The sequence below is a fragment of the Manis javanica genome, chromosome 6 (assembly GCF_040802235.1).
Source record: "Manis javanica isolate MJ-LG chromosome 6, MJ_LKY, whole genome shotgun sequence".
NCBI lineage: Eukaryota > Metazoa > Chordata > Mammalia > Pholidota > Manidae > Manis > Manis javanica.
Window position 1 is genome coordinate 127,525,684 of NC_133161.1, and position 17,603 is coordinate 127,543,286.

A 17,603-nucleotide genomic window follows, 5' to 3' on the forward strand; every position below is an offset into this window, starting at 1 on the left:
CTGGCGGAATTATAAGTCACAGCAAACTAGATATACTTTATTTATAGATCCTCACATATTGAAACAACTGTGATTATATTTATGTATATATATATATATCTCAAACCAGAGTGTATACTGTGTTGTGAGGTATATTTCACATTCAGCAATGCCAGTATTGAACTCTCAGGAAAGGAGGGAGTCAGGCTGAGGATGTTAGGAAAGCTTCTAGTTTGAGGACAGAAACACAGAAAAAAGTAAGGAGGTCAGGTGCATTGTATTTCAGTGCATTGAAGAGTCAGGATACACACTATGATATTCATCTGTAGAGATTCAGTCATACCATGACTCAGTAAGTGCTCAACCAAGGCCCGCAGTTCATGTTTTGCTTAAATAGAGGTAATCTGGATATGCCACAGCCTTCTCATGGCATTTTTCACTTCTGCATTCCTCAGTGTGTAGATGAGGGGGTTGAGGAAGGGTGTCCCAATAGTATAAAACACAGACACCATCTTGTCCATGGGGAAAGTGGTTGGGGGACATGTATAGATGAATATACATGGACCAAAGAATAAGATGACTACAGTGATGTGGGAAGTGCAAGTGGAGAGAGCTTTTTTCCTCCCTTCTGCACTGTGGTTGCACAGAGAATGTAAGATGACAATGTATAAGATCATCAGAATCACAAAACTGAATAAGCAAAGGGCCCCGCTATTAGACACGAAGAGCAGGTTGATCACATAAATGTCCATGCATGCAAGCTTCAACAAGGGCTGCATATCACAAAAAAAATGATCAATCAAATTGGGTCCACAGAAAGGCAACTTCAAGGCCAGGATAATCTGAGCCATAGAATGTATAAAAGACCCAATCCACGCAAGAACAATCAGAATGATGCAGACCTGCCGTCTCATGAAGGTTGGGTACCGCAAGGGCTTGCAGATGGCCACACAGCGGTCAACAGCCATGAGGATGAGGACAAAGATCTCCATGCAGCCAAACAAATGTTGTGCAAAGACTTGAGTCATGCACTCATTATAAGATATGATTTTCTTTGCAGAGAGAGAGCATCCACAATTAGTCTAGGGGCTGTGGAAGTTGAAAAGCAGGAATCAGCAAAGGACAAATAAAACAGGAAGAAGTACATGGGGCTCCCAAGTGTTTGGCTGAACTTGATGGTCACAATAATAAGCAAATTCCCCACTATTGTTCCTACATAGAATACGAGGAAGATTACAAAGACCATTTTCTGCTTCATAGGATCCTGTGTCAGTCCTAAGAGTATGAATTCTGTTACGCTGCTATTTTGTTGTGTCATTTTAGTTGATGTGGTGAAAGCACAGCTTAGGAATAATATTCAAAGGAGAAATAAAAAAATTTTATGAAACGAATACATATTTGGTGGTCAAATATATATGCTTGGTCACTTATCAATAGATAATCACTTACCTGCTATGAATTGTTTTTATCTCTGATCTCACATCATACACCACCACGATGATAGTGGAATCAGTAATATTTATTGATCCGTTTACCTAACTGTGCATGAAAACATTGAAATAAAAATAGACAAATATGAAATAGTCAATGATTCTTCACACATAATAATCACTAACTGGGGTGATTTGGCATGAGCAAGTAACTTCTTTAGCTGAGTGCTTTCTGTAGTTTTCATCAAGGACTTGTCAATATCAGAGTGCCATCCTGTAAAAGGAAAGAAAACTTTTGCATGATTTACTCAGTATGATTGTACATTCCTTGAACCAAGTCCAGTTACAAAGTACTGTCTGAAAGTATGTAAATATGAAAGAATGGTTGTCTAAACAATTCAGAGTCTTTCATAATAAACCTAAACCACTTGCACATATAGGAGATGGGGTGTGGGTGGAGAGAGACACAATATCATCGCATTTTATCAATGAGCACCCAGCCAACTGCCTATCATGAGACTTCCTTAGATGCATTCCCTAGACTAAGTTTATTTCCTCTCATTTTACCTCTCATACCTCTCCAATTGTTTAGATATTCAGTTCTACTAAACTTTGTACTTTTTTACTATATTATGTTGTCAAAAGTTAAATCCTTCCCCATTTCATTGTTTTTCTTGGTCTTTCAATATGTTTCATTAATGCATAAGCGTCACTGAGAATAAAATGAAGAAAAAATACAAGGAGAAAATTTGCTGAAAGTCATAATATTTATTGAAATTTCTGGTTTACTATTGAGCACCAGGTGTTGAGAAATGAGCTCAGAAAGCTCTGAATCATCACTGAAACTTTTCAGTAGAATTCTTGTGATATATATCTTGAGCTTCCTGTACTCTGATTTCAAGTAAGAAAAGATAGACATAAAAAAGATAATTAATAGCCCTTCTACTATGTGAGGACACAGCAAAAAGATGGCCATCTCTGAAACAAAAAGCAGGTTCTCACCAGACAGCAAATCTACTGACACCTTGATCTTGGACTTCCACTGTCCAGATCTGTGAGAAACAGATTTCTGTTGTGTGTAGGACTCCCCGTCTGTTGTTTGCTACAGCAGCCTGAACTGACTGAGACCTTGAGTCAGATGGCAGTGGCAGGGATAAAGGACTGGACTTTGGTGGCCGGCCTTGCAGAGCAGGGGCAGCGGCTCTATCAGTCAAACTAGCATTGTATCCTTATGGGCCAGGTCATGCACTGGCCGCTCCTGGTGATGAGAAGAGGACACAGGGCTTCCCTTGTGCTCAAGGGTCACTGGAAATGCTTCATGGAAGACAAAGTAGGGACATTTCGACACAGACACACCCAGCAGAAAGACCGTGAAAGGGCCCAGGAAGAAGATTGCTGTCTATGGACCAAGGATGGAGGCCTCGGAAGAGGTCAACCCCACCGGCACCCTCATCGTAGATGCCCAGCCTCCAGAATTGTGAGAGAATTCATTTCTGTTGCTCAAGATACTCAGTCTGAGGAACTTTGTTCTGGCAGCCCTGGAAAGCTGATGTGTATATGGAAAATGACTTCCTTTGATGTCTTATAGCACCGCTAGGAGAAGACACTGAAAGTTGGCTTTTGTAAAGTTAGGGAGACAGAAAAGGGACCCAAACTCCCAAACTAAGGTAAAACTAGCTCATCAAGCTTGTAGGAAACGGCTTATTTTTAAAGGTTTTACTGACCTCTCCCATTCCTAAGAGGATCTTTCCAGGGATAGATGCCTTTGGGCCCTCCTTCTCTTGCGTCCAGAGGGGGAGTCCTACAGCCCTCCAGCTTTGTTCCTTTGTCATGGAGCCATGTCTGGGTAGGACTCAGACCACAAAAGGCCTGTGGCTGGAGTGTGGGGCCAAGAAAAGAGCAACAGTACCTGGTGTCACAACCCCCAGGCTGTTCACAAAGCAGGCCAGACACGCCAGGAATCTGTACGGCTGCGGTGTTCGCATGCATGTGCTGGGAGGGCTGTGCGACGAACCAGGTGCTTATAAGCGTTTGATGAAAATGGTGTGTTCCAGCCCCTCTGGGACCCTGCCTGAGACGGGGGCGGAACAGGCAGTTGCTGGCTCCGCACGTACAGAGAAGGGGAGGTGCTTCCCTCTCACTTGAGAGAAACCTTATAGGAACATTCTCTGGCAAAGACTCACCCTTCCAGAGTGCTCCAGGAAAATAGTTTTGAACACGGGAATTGCCAGGTCTGGATAAACATAGTTCAGTCCCTCAGATGTTTTGAACATGACTGAATGTTCATACTGCTCAGCCTTTCATCAGAGTCCTTCAAATAGCTCACATACAATCCTGATCCTGTTCCAGGCGGCGGCCAGTCAAAGTGTTCAGATCCGCTGTTACAGTGACCAAACACGGGAAAGTGTTTATCCTTTAGAGATAAGGTGAAACTGTGAGAAATTTAAAGTTTCAGATCAAGCTCATGGCTCAGCCCATGCAGAAGCATCCAATTCTGACCTTGCTAATGGACATGGGAAGATTGTTTATACCAGAAGGAGGCTCTCGTTCCTTATGTTTAAAATGGGAATAATCAGAATACTGTACTTCATATGCATGGCCACTGAGATTTTAATCAGATTGAAACCCAAAAAGCATTTGACTTTACCGTAGGAAACCTCTAAGTCTCTGCACACAATAAGCTTTCAGGAAGCATCAGAGAAGATGGTGGTGAAGTGATAATGATCTGATGGCCCCTCAAAGAGGGTTTACCAGTGTGCTAGACATTCCTGGGACATCTATGATTCTACTGTACCATATAGATATATATTTTAAACTGGTCTTGAAGTCCCAAATGACAGAATGGATGTGAGGTAAACCATCAGGTTGGAAATTTAAGATGTTTGAAGTAAATAAATGAGTTGTAAAGCAGCTAAAAGCAATGTTTGACAGTCATAGTGTGGTGTACATAAACATGGGGTCACCGTCATGTAGACATTTGAGTAATACGTGGAGTTTTGGAGATCTGTACGTTTTTCTAACTATGATTTTATCCGCTAATTTAACAAACTTTAATACAGTGTCTATCTTATTATAGCAACTGTAATTAGGCATACGAGTCAGAAAGTGATAAGACAAGTCCCAGGCTTCCAAGGACTATAGCCTGAAAGGAGGAATCCAGTAAAGAAGTAAATACAATAAAGTATAATTAGATTTGTGACAGCTGGATTTGGTATTGATGGTGTCAGCAGTCTACATGTAGTCACACAGCTCTGTGAACTGCAATGATTTTTCCTAAGACTTTATATTTTTAGAGACGTTTAAGGTTTACAGCAAAATTGAGAGGAAAGTGAGATTTCCTATTTAGTCCCTGCCTCAATACATGCACAGCTTCCCCATTATCAACATTCACCCAACGTCCATAGTTCACGCTTGAAGTCTACTCAGTGTTGCACCTTCTATGGGTTTGGACAAATGTATGAAGACCTAGTATCTTATAGAGTAATTTCACTAAAAATATTCTGTGCTCCATGTATTCATCCCTCACCCCTCTCCAAACACTTGTGAACCGCTGGTCTTTTTACTGTCTCCATAGTTTTGTCTTTCCTAGAATGTCATAGTTGGAATCATACAGTATGTATCCTTTTTCTTAGTAATATGCATTTAAGTTTCCTTCATTTCAAAAAAAAAGATAATTAATATTTATTAATGTATTAATAATTAATAAGGATAACACATAGCACACATAAACACACAATTATATAAATGAATTGCACATGAATACAAAGCATGTATGTGTACTCCCTGTGCAAAGAAACTGCATTCTTTGCCTTAGAAATGTGAGCAATACCTATTGTTAGGAACTGCCCTTTCATAAAATTTGATAATGCGTCACTATCATGATGATTGTGATTCACTAGAAAGTTCAGCTTTTTGAAACTATATCCTAAGAGATGGTTTATTGTTCACACTGGCATATCACTGATCCATCACAACTTTCTTGTGGTATAAGCAGGAAGGACAGCAATATTTTTTTTCTGTTAACCATTTCTTTTAATAAGCACTGCTATGAAAAATTACCTCAAAAACATAAAACTGAAAACCAGGTCCAGTTAGCAATATTTTTAAAGCAAAAATAAGACCCAAATGTTTAAGGTGGTGAGTCCACTATCGAGGTAATTGTGGAACTCGGTGCTTTTCAGTCATATCATAGGCCACCACAATGACATTAACTGCATGTTTGCTGGCTTTCTTGGGTTTCTTGGTTTTCTAAGCATGCTATTGTCAAAGCTCTTAAACATACAAAAAATTTGGTGATTTATAGCAGTCAAGTATAAAATATTAAATATCTGTATCTGTATAACTATGCATATATATAGATACATAGATAGGTACATATGCATAATTTGCATGGTTTATATGAATCCACTAATAAATATACATAAATTATGTGAATTATATGCATGTGTGTGTATATATATATACTTATATATAGATTCATAGACATACAAATATGCACATATTTTAAAATTATATACCCAAAATGCCATATTTTAAATTGAAGCAACATAAGGATGAGAATTTTGGCCAATAAAATATGAATTCCAGCAACTAAGTGAATGCAGGTGATTAAGAAATATTTGTTGAATGAAGAAAAGAATTAAGAAAATATCCCATAGGTACAATTAGATAGTGTTCCATTCTATTCTACATTCAAATGCCATTGAGAAAAAGGGTAGCCTGCATTCTGCTGTATCCACATCAAAATCATCATCTCCAGGAAGCATTTACAGGAACACCCAAACTTAGATTATTTCAATTTGCTTAACTCCAATAGCCCTTACCTAGTAGTTACCATTTCCATCAGGAGCTTCTGTGCACACCTTTTATTTCCATCATCTCATAGAAATGTTCTAAGCATTCTATCCTTCCATCAATACGCTGTGTGTATTAGATACGTACAGTGGCATTGATCAGATTCACATGTTCCAAGTAAGAACTACAACTAGCTTAATACCCAATTCAAATTTACCAGCATCATAAGAGCTTAGGCAGAGATGGGGATGTTCAGTTTCCCTCTTTTCTTCCCAAGACACTGTAGACACCCTCTTCTCAAATTACATAAAGAAGTGCTTCTAAAATTCCATCTGATTATCTGGAACCAGGGTATTTTTTATCTCACTAAGAGAATAGGTTCTCCCCTACATGCCAGATTTCAAACTATTAAGATTTTCAGGCTATTAAGACTGTTCCAGATTCAGCCCACACTTTCTGAATCCACTCTCACACAGGATTCTAACTGGGAAATGCTTCACGTCTGCCTTCCCTGGAGGAGTACTTAAACATGAATGATGCAAAATATCGGAGTCTGGGGAAGGTCAGTCCGTGAAGTGTCCCTCCCCTTCCTAGTTAAGAAACATGGGCCTGATGTGATAAACAATTTAATCTCCAATATGTATTACTACATCATGGAAAAAAGATGGTCTATTCTTGCAATCAGATGGATATTTTGCCCTAAATGACATCTTTTGGCTAGAAGAAACTAATGATCACCTAGTGCACAAGACTGGGTTCTTTATGCCTGCTCCAATAAAATGAAATAGGGTTTCTTGAAGAAATGACTGATTCTAGATTTGGGGCAGGGAATGTATACGAGGACCTAAGGCATATTGTAATGTTAGAAAGTAAGGAAGTGCTAACACACAGACACACACACACACAAACACATACTCACACCATGTTGAAGATATGCCAAAGGGAACACAGGGACCTATGAAAAATGGCCCAGTGCCCAAAGCTGGAAAATATTTCAGCATCAAAATCAATAACACAAGAGACTGTGGAGAACCAGGAGCGACAGCAGTTTAGACATGAATCAAAGCAGCCAAGGGTGTATGAAAAAAATGAGCAGTGTGAATCTTGACAAACTTATGAATGACTTCTCACATATAGAAAAGAAAATGATAGAAACCAGTGGAAATAACAGTATATTGGATATGCATTTGGAAAAAAACTGTTTATTAAAAGTAATGCAAACAAAGGAGACCTCTTTTATAAAAGAATGTGCTACTCTTTATAATATGATAAAAGGGCTACAACAGACCATTGAATATCAACGTAATTTGAAAGGTGAAAAAGAAACAGTTAAAGAGAAATGCTGATCTTATGAAAGAAAAGTTAAAATCTTATGAACAGGAATATAAGAATAATATTGCCAAACTCATGAGGAAATGAAAATCAAAGAGGAGGGATATAAGAAAGAAATAAGGAAACTTTATCAAGATATGCAGAAAAAAGTTGTATTATATGAAGAAAAGCATAAAGAACTGATAGAGACAAAAGAGGTGGAAATTTCCGAGTGAAATGCAAAGTTAAGAACTCAAGAAAAGGAAAAACAAAATGAAATAATCAGACTACAGCTAGAATTTGATGCCAAACTAGCAAGAGTTCAAACTAAATCATAATCATATCCAAATTCTACTGTTTCGCTGCAGAGTATCTACAGAAGGAAGCTTCAATATCTTCAAGAAGAAAAGGACAAGGAAATTGCAGTTCTTAGTAATACCATTTGTGACTTAGAGCAACGCACCTCTATTGGCAATGATCCTCACCTTAAGTGTAGAGGGTTTTGAACAGAGCTGTATATTCACTCACTGCTGTTTAATTTCTTTAAAAGCAGAATTTTCTTTAAAAGTGAGTTTCTAAAGAATTTACTTCTATTGTCAATAAAATATACTGCCTAAATAACAATGGGAAAAAGAAACAGCTTTAAACATTTTTAATTGAGTTTATTTAAAGAAATCCACACTTTGGCCTACTGTGTACTGCATTCCTCCTTAACAGTATTTACCATAAAAGAATTCAAGTTTCTAGGACTTAGTTTACCTATTGAACCATCATTGACTATGGAAATACTTACTAAGCAATCAAGAGATAGCATTCTTTTATCTTTTCTCTTACTGCTTTCAAGACAGGCAATCTCAAATTTTAAAGATTCAATACAATACTAGTAATGAAAACAAGATATAAAGGCTCCATTCATATGTGATAGCAAAAATCAAGATATGGATCTTAAAGTATAAATGGATATTTAAAATGTAGTCATGGCAAAATACTCATGTGTATGTATTTCTGGATCTTAAAAAGCAGAATTGTTTCTTTAAAAGTTTAATCGGTTAAACATGTAAGATTAAAAAGACAAAAATAATATTGTTTTGAGAAATAAAGAAAAAAATGGGAAAAAATGAATAACACAAAATTTAAACATAACCCAAAGTATAAAATAAGTATTTATGAGCTAAAATGATAAAAAATATTTGAAAAAATAAATAAATTGATAGAGGAGAATAGACCAAATAATTCCTAAGGATTTATGTAGATATTCTGCCCTCAAACTCTCCACGTCTTAAGTGTGGGCTGTACATGGTGACTTCCTTCTGAAAGGCACATGTGGAGTGGGGGAAGGTGTGACAACACAAAGGGGACATGTGACAAACACTACTTCAGCCAGGTGACCAAGTTTAATAGCAACAGTGATAAGTCACATTGAAATTATGTTCCCACTGATATGATGCGATGAAAATGATTTTTCACCTCTGTGGTCTTTCTCCCAATAATCCACAACCCTGAACCTTAAGAATCAGATTCTCAGAATAGCAGACAAACCTCAGCTCAGGGTTTTCATACAAAACGTCCATCTAGTTTTCTTCAAAACTTCCAAGGTCATCTCTAATAAGGAATGTCAGAGAAACTGTCACTGCCCACAAGTGCCAAACCACACGTGACAGCTTCATGTAATGTGGTATCCTAGATGAGGTTCTGGAGAAAAAAATAAAATTAGTAAAGATTAATTCATTAGGAGTCTGGTTAAAGTATGGATTTTAGTCACTAATAATTAATTTAAAAAATAATTTAATAACATCAATTGATTTATTTTGACAAATGCATCATACTAATATAAGATGGTAATAAGGGAAACTGAGTGTGGAGTTTATCAAAACTCTGTATTAATATTAAAATTCCGTGTAAATATAAACCTGTTATCTAACATAAACTTTATTAAAAATGAATGGCATGTTTCATTTAACACATCGTCAAAGTTTATCTGTTTTGTAACATATCAGAGACTCCTTTCTTTTTAATGTTCAATAATATTCCATTATATGCAGACCACATTCTCTTTATCTGTTTATGTGTTGATGGGCACTAGGGTTGCTTATACATTTTGGCAATTGTGATTGTGCCATAAACACAAATGTACAAGTATCCCTTCTATTCCCTGCTTAAAATTCTTCTGGTATATATCCAGAAGGAGAATTGCTGGATCTAATGGACATTCTATTTTTAACTTTCTGAGGAATGTCAGACTATCTTTCAAACAGGCTGCTACTTTTTACATTCTCATGAACAGGGCACAAATATGGGTAGTGATGCTGGGCATCTTTTCATATGCTCGTTGCCCATTTGTATATATTCTTTACTCATTTTTTAATCAGGTTGTCATGGAGTTGTAGGAATTCCTTGTATATTCTGGATAATGACTCCTTATCAGATGTATATTTGAAAGTGTTTCTTTCTATTCTGTTAGTTGTTTTTTCCATCTGTTGATTGTGGTCTTTGATGCACAGAAATTTTTAATTTCAATGTAGTCCAATTTGTCTACTTTTTCTTCAGTAACCTGTGTGTTTGATGCCATATTCAAGAAATTATTGCATCATCTAATGTCCTGAAGCTTTTCCTCTATATTTTCTTCTAAGTGTTTTACAGTTTTAGCTCTTATGTTTAGTTCTTTCATCTATTTTGAGCTATTTTGTATATGGAGTAAGTTAAGGGTCAACCTTTATTCTTCGGCATGGGAATATCAAGTTTTCATCACCATTTGTTGAAAAAACTACCCTTTCCCCATTGGATGCTCTTGGTTCCCCTGTAGAAATTCATATGACCAAAAGAGATGGTATATTTCTGGGCATTCTAAACTATTCAATTAGTCTAGATGCCTGTCTTTATACAAGTATCACACTGTTCTGATAACTATAGTTTTACAATAAGTTCTGAAATCAGGAAGTGTGTGACCCCCATCTTAGTTGTTCTCAAGTCTTTTATGACAACTGGGTCCCTTGAGATTCCTCATGAAATTTTCAGATTTTTCTATATCTGCAAAATTATCATGAAGATTTGATAGTGATTTTATTGAATCTGCTTTATGTATTATTGATGCTAAGCAATATTAAGTCTTCCAATCCATGAAAATGTGATATATTTCAGAACACACGCATACATATATAAGAAGAGATTTATACTAGGAATCGTCTCTTGTGTATATGTAGGTTGGCAAGTACAAAATCTGTACAGCCAATGCCTCATTTTGAGTCAAAAGACCAGAAACTATTGCAAACCAGTAATATCTGCGGTCCCAATTCAGGTCCATAGGCAGGAAGCTGCTGTAGAATCAGAAAGAGTTAATGTGTCAGTGTGCAGACCGTCAGACAGGAAGAGCTGATGTTTCAGTTTGAAAGCTCTCAGGCAGCAGAATTCCCTTAGAGGATGTCAGCCTTTTGTAATTGTCAAGCATTTAGTTGGATGAGGACCACCTACATTAGTGAGGGCAATCTGCCTTACAGTCTACCAGTTCAAATGTTGATATCATCTAGGCAGACCTCACACTCACAACACCAAACAATATTCAAGTAAATATTTGTGCACACTGTAGCCCAGCACAATTGAAACATAAAATTAACCATAACAACTCCATTGCTTCAACTTAGTACCTAGATACATCTCCTTAAAGCATACTTAATATCCAAATAAAATCATTACTAAGGTCATAATTCCATATAACATCATACAACTGTCCTGTGTACAACTGAAAATGAATAACTGCTACCCTAGAAGGGAAGGTAAATTCTTGGGGTTATTGTAACTCCAGGGCAAATGTGTCTCCCAGCTCAGGGCAAATTACCTTTGAAACCCAAATCAGTGAAAGGGAGAAATTAAGTGGGAGAAACCCATTTATTGCTTACAAGCACTTGTCCACTTCTGCTCTCCCATGTCTTTCATGACTTGGCTGCAAAAATGGACCCCACCCAAACTCTCCAGTCCAGATATGCCATCGCTCCCACATGTAATCATGTATTGACATGGAGATGGACTACTACTCTCCACCCCTTGGAAACACCTATTGATATGGAGATGAATTAAGCCAGGCAAGAGATTCTGGAAATATTGGAATTTTATCCACAGTTATCTTTGTTCTTCTCCTTAATATCTTATAAATGAAATACTGTGATAGAAAATTGGAAATACTAAAATATTATGATGGAAACTCAAGATATCTTATGGTAAATGGCAAGGTAAGAGAGGAAAGGAAACAAAGATGTTAGCTTAATGTATGTACTCACATACGCAAACATATTCATAATATAAGGAGGACAAAGAACAATTACAGCCTTTTTTTCTGAAACTGGTCACTTTGTTAGGAATGTTAGGTAGAAAGATACACATGAATGGCTGGGGAAGGGGAAGATAAGGTTCAAGGAAAATAACTGCCTAAATTGCCCATGTAGGGGTGCCCACGTGAAAACCACAGAGGTTTTGCAGGGAGATAACTTCTTGCCTATTGGGCACAGGACAAACCATTCAAACAAGGTCCCAACGCCGGTGCAAACAAAACTAAGAACCACCAAACCACACCTCCACATAATCTAATTAAAGTAGAATTGCTGTTTTGCTGCCCTCCCTCATCATGAGCTTTTCTGTGTGCATTTTGGGGAAAGACATTTTGACCAAGAGGAATGGGTATAAAACTAGAGCTGTCAATCAAATGACCTCACCCTGTCAATCAAATAAGTGTCTTCCAGCTAAGTAAGGACAAAGAGACCCTCCCGTAAAAGTTTGGGGCATCTATCTACCTTGACTCTGGCCCACTCCTCCCTTGGAGTGTATTAAAATAAAACTTCCACTCTGCTTCACTATTGCGTCTCTGCCTTTCAATTCTTTGCTGCAGTGGGAGGAGAACTGAGGCGAACAAACTCAGCCATAGCAACATGGTCATAGCTGGTTTTTCTAATTTCTTTTTCTGTTTTTTGTTTGTATTCATTGTGCCCTCAGCAAGCTCCAAAGCTGGTCAGGTTTCTTCACCTGGTGGGGTGACACAGAGCTCCACTGTTGAAGAGTCTGGGCCATTAGTAGCTCTGCTTGGATTGGATTGTCGTAGTTTTCGATTGACCTTAATCATTGGTAAGACTGAATAGGTTTCCTGTCTGTTTCACTTCTAGGAACACCATAATAAACTAGCAATACTGTTAATCTGCTTGTGTTGATTATTCTGATGGCTGCTTTCACTCTGCTGTACCTTGGGGTAGCCATGCCCCACCTTGCCTTTGAGGGTTGAGTGGCACCATGGTAACTTGGGGTCAAATGACTCACACTTCTTTTAAATTTCCCAGTCCAGTGACCATAGTTCCCACCAGAGGTCTGGCCTACAGAAAACAATGAGCACAGAGCTTTTCAAGTACACTGTGGCTCTGCCTACAAATTCATTTCTTATGGTAATGATGAAAGGGATGCTTTCTGGACCTTCCCAGGGTGGTTAAGTAGATCTTACAGGACAAATCCACTCTAACATTCCGCTCTCCCTAGGCCTTTGAACCTCTTTCTGTACATTGAACCAAGGGAGGTCCAGCATTGGTAATTTACTCACTATGGGCCAAGTTTTGTTCATGTTTTGGCACCAACCAGACAAACTGTTAGACTTTTCCGACTTCCACAACTGCAACATTAAATGAAGCATTTCTTCTTAGTGAGCCCATGGTACTAAATGTGGCATGATCAAAATTATGGCTCTTCTCTAATTGTCCCACATCTTTAAAGTCCACTGCTACATATATTCCACAAACTGTTCCTGTATAAATTAGAGCACTCAAGTAGCATTTGGAATATAGTGCATCTCCTGTGGTGTCACACTTTGTACCTCACCTTTAGGGACCTCTGGGGACTTGAGTGTAGTTCCAAGTCTGGAAGCAAGGAAGGTAGTGGAGGGGTGTCCTGAGGAGAATCAGCTTTCTTTCATGGCCGCTGCCTCAAGGGAGGCTATTAGAGGTTCCTCAAAGGATGTGGGAAGATCCTTCACACTGAGGGGAGAAGCTTTTCCTGCCCACAAGGAAGACTCATCTAACTGTTTCATCTTCTCAGTTTCCTCAATCTTCCTGGAATCTAAGTCAGAGTCTAGTTTTTATCCATGACTCTTCCTTCTGAAATCATCATCATTTATCAAGTCTTTTCTTTATAGTGCCTAAATAATTTTTGATACCTTCTCTAATTCTCCATTAGGATTCCCTAAATGCAGACCTTGTATTGGTATTTTTATAACAGTGCTTTATAAAGAGTAAGGTTGAAAGGAGCTGAGTAGGGAGAAGAAAGGATGCAGTCCTGACTGGAGCCTGGAGTCTGGCTTCAGCTTGGACGATGGAAGTTCTGGGTGATACACTGTGCTGCACAACTATCTCCACCTTGAGTAAAGGGAGCAGCCAATTTTTACCCCGATTCCAGTTGTTCATTGGTTCCGGTCCTGAGATAGTAGTCATAACCCCCCCAGGTGAGGCAGTTCCAATTTTCTCTAATGCAGGTGGACAGAGAAGGATGGGGCTCCGGCTCTCAGCAGCCAGCACAGCAGCTGGAGCGCAGGTGCACTGGCCTGTGACGGGGCCCGGGGCTGCGAGCAGCAGGGCCCACCCAACGCTGCCTCTTTACGGGCACCACCAGAGTCCAGGCCTCCCTCCTTTCGCACCCATAGCATTGCAGTAACCTCCTAACTGCTCTCCATCTCCCGGTCTTGGCCCCTTCAGCCCATTTTCCACTCTGATAACTCACACAGTTATCATCTAAAACTCAAAATCAAACTACACCACTCACTTGTTTAAAAGACCTTCCAATGTTTTCCCCATGATACTTAGCATTGGCCTTAACACAATTATGAGAACTTTCTTGATCTTCCTTGTTCCTATGTCTCCAGCTTCAGATCTTACTATTTTCCCTTTATAAGCTTAGTGTCCAGCATGGTGCCCGGCACACAGTAGGTATTCAACAAGCAATGAATGAAAAGATGGATTAACAACCACAGCTATGTTGAACTCATTAGGTTTCTTCCTAGCTACTATCACCTTCTGGACTGTATCACGCATTCTCTCTCCTGGAATGGTCTCGGTCCAACTGATGCCTCTGTGCTCTGCTGACTACTTGCATACTTTGCGTCCCATTATTATGTGTTTTCATCTTGGAACACTTCCTGACTCCTTAGGTCTTTGTTGTGTGTCTCACAAATCTGCTTTCATAGCACGTGGGCCTCCACTGTCTTACCATTTATAACATAATATTGGAATTTCAAGCTTCCTTTTGAATTTCTCTCAGTGGATTGTAAGTTCTCTGATGGCATGACTAGCAGTTTTATTTATATACCACTAAAGCACCATCCCTATCAAGGGGCCTAATACTTTTTTTGAGCTCAAAAATATTTGTTGATTATGGAATTCAGGAGGGAAGCAATGAACAGGATATAGTTATCCTGGAATTGCTTTGCTTATAGATAGAGATACATATTTATAAAAGCATCTTTTCATAATGAAATGTTACCAAAATTAGACCCATTAACAGAGAAAAATAAACAGCCCACATTCAAGAGATGAAAATGCTGAAAGGAGGGAGAATTATCAAGACAAACTATTTGCTCTTTCACCGAGCATCTCAGTTTCCATTTCTTTCTCATTTCACAGTTAAACAGGAGTTAAAATAAATTGTGGTTCCCAAAAGAAGTCTAGCTAGAATCTTCCTTAGAGTCTGAATCAATGTAGGAGAAAAAATCTCCAGCATCATTTTTTGCTCCATATTTTATTTATTGACTTTATTCATCTTACTTTATACTTACATTTATTCATTCAATATTTATCATGCACCAGACATTGTCCTACTTGTAGACGCTATCATTAGGCAGCAGACAAGTACTTTATAGGCTATGAATATATATTTAATAAATAGAAATTCCTTCTGACTTTGAAATATTCTTTTAATATAAAATATAAAAATTAATTCATCATACTTTCTCAATGGTCATCAGCATAACAGTCATTAGCAAAACAATATGATTCTTAAGCCTACAAGGAAATTTGGAAATATGGCATAATATTCATCACATACCCCTTAAAGGTTAAATGACCCATTGCTTTTATATTTCCAAAATAATCACATATCACATTATTACAGTCAACCAATTATCATCAAATATGATACCATATGAAAATAAGGAGTTATTAATGAAATGTTATAATTTAGTTATGTACAATGAACTAATATGTATTATAACTAATATATATTATAGATAGTCTGCAGCACAGTCCCTAGCTGAATGAATTGTAATAACGCAATTACCCTGCCTTGCTATCATCATTGCCTGGCAGGGTGTCACAGAGGCTCAGAACGTGGTCTGAGGGAGCAGGTAGGTTCTCCTTACTAGCTCTTCACTGCACCTCTGGACACTCTCCTCAGTACAATGGGGGACAATAGAAGTGTTTGCCAGTTTGAATTGCTATAGAGATTACTGCTCAGTACCCATATATTTTTATTTATTTTATTTCATTTTTTGTATTAAAATGAAAGTTTATTAATCCATATCATGAATGAAGTTAGTAGAATTAATTTGGCAGAATTTGCCAACTATGGTCTTAGGTTAAGATTTTATTCCTGTGCTTTCACCCATTTCTGTTCCTTTGAATGCAAAATCAATGATTTATAGAAATTTATCTTTTTTTCATCTCATGTGCATTTCCTACAGAGATCTTCCAAAATATTCTTTTGTCTTTTGCCTCAGTTGAATCAATATAGGGACTCCAAAAACATTTATTTATCAGTTGAATAAACAATTATTTATCAGCTTTCCTACTACACAATTTTCCAATGGCATTTTTCATCTGGGCATTTCTCAAGGTATAGATTAAGGGGTTTAGCATAGGGGTTATCATAGTGTAGAATACAGAAACTGCTTTATCAATTGATAAAGTAGCTGCAGTTCTCATGTGCACAAATATGCAGGGAACAAGGAATAAGACCACAGCTGTGATGTGGGAGACACAGGTGGAGAGGGCTTTTCGCCTCGCCTCCAAGCTACGGTTCTGTAGAGAGCGCAGTATGACCACATAAGAGCCCATCAAGAGGAGGAAGTTTAACAGACAGATGAAGCCACTGTTGGCAGCAACGAAGAGCCCTAGAGTGTGGGTATCAGTGCAGGCAAGATTGAGCAAAGGAATCAGGTCACACATGAAGTGATCTATGATGTTAGGGCCACAGAAGGGTAATCGGAATATGAACAGGATCTGTATGGTTGCATGAAGAAAGGCTCCCACCCACACCACTCCCACTAGCAGGCCACACACCTGCCGATTCATGATGGTTGTATAGTGCAAGGGCTTGCAGATGGCCACATAGCGGTCATAGGCCATCACAGTCAGCAGGATGATATCAGCACCTCCAAAGAAATGTTCCCCAAATATCTGGGTCATGCATCCATTGAATAAGATGGTTTCCTTCTCATGGAGTGAATCTACAATCAGTTTAGGGGCATTTACAGAGGAATAGCAGGCATCAATAAAGGAGAGATAGGCCAGGAAGAAGTACATGGGGGTTTCCAGTAATGGGCTGGCGGTGATGGTGACCAAGATGAGCACATTTCCTACCATAGAAAAGATGTAGATGAGAAAAAAGACAAAAATATGATTGTCTGCATCTTTGGATTCTCTGTGAGCCCCAGTAGAACAAATTTTGTCACATTGTTTCTATTCTCGATGTATTTCATATTATCTTAATTACATTACCTGAAAAAAATTAATTTTTATTAACACAACCTTCAATTTATTAAGTATCTCCATTTAAAATATAATAACTACCTAGTTTCTACTGAATGTGAATTCTTGTGAGAGTTTTTGAGAGGGTAAATAGCTCTGAGTTCTTGGATATTACCTAAATTATCTCCTGGGTAAAGATTCTGTGAAGAGTGTGGACATGGGGAACTTTTGCGGACACAGAGTAAGTGATCATTTGTGAACACTTAGTCGTCTGCGGCCTCTTAGACGCCTCCTCTGAGGCGAGGAGAAAAGCCCTCTCCACCTTTGTCTCCCACATCACAGCTGTGGTCTTATTTCTTGTTCCCTGCATATTTGTGTACCTGAGACC

At 38.3% G+C, this 17,603-nt stretch overlaps 3 pseudogenes; 1 reads left to right on the forward strand and 2 right to left on the reverse strand.

The window, feature by feature from the left end:
• Nucleotides 1–368: 368 nt before the first annotated feature.
• On the reverse strand, nt 369–1,297 carry LOC140850278 (olfactory receptor 4C11-like; annotated as a pseudogene).
• Nucleotides 1,298–7,258: 5,961 nt separating this feature from the next.
• On the forward strand, nt 7,259–8,020 carry LOC140850162 (coiled-coil domain-containing protein 152 pseudogene; annotated as a pseudogene).
• An 8,277-nt stretch (nt 8,021–16,297) lies between these two features.
• LOC140850163 (olfactory receptor 4C46-like) lies at nt 16,298–17,226 on the reverse strand (annotated as a pseudogene).
• Between the last annotated feature and the right edge of the window lie 377 nt (nt 17,227–17,603).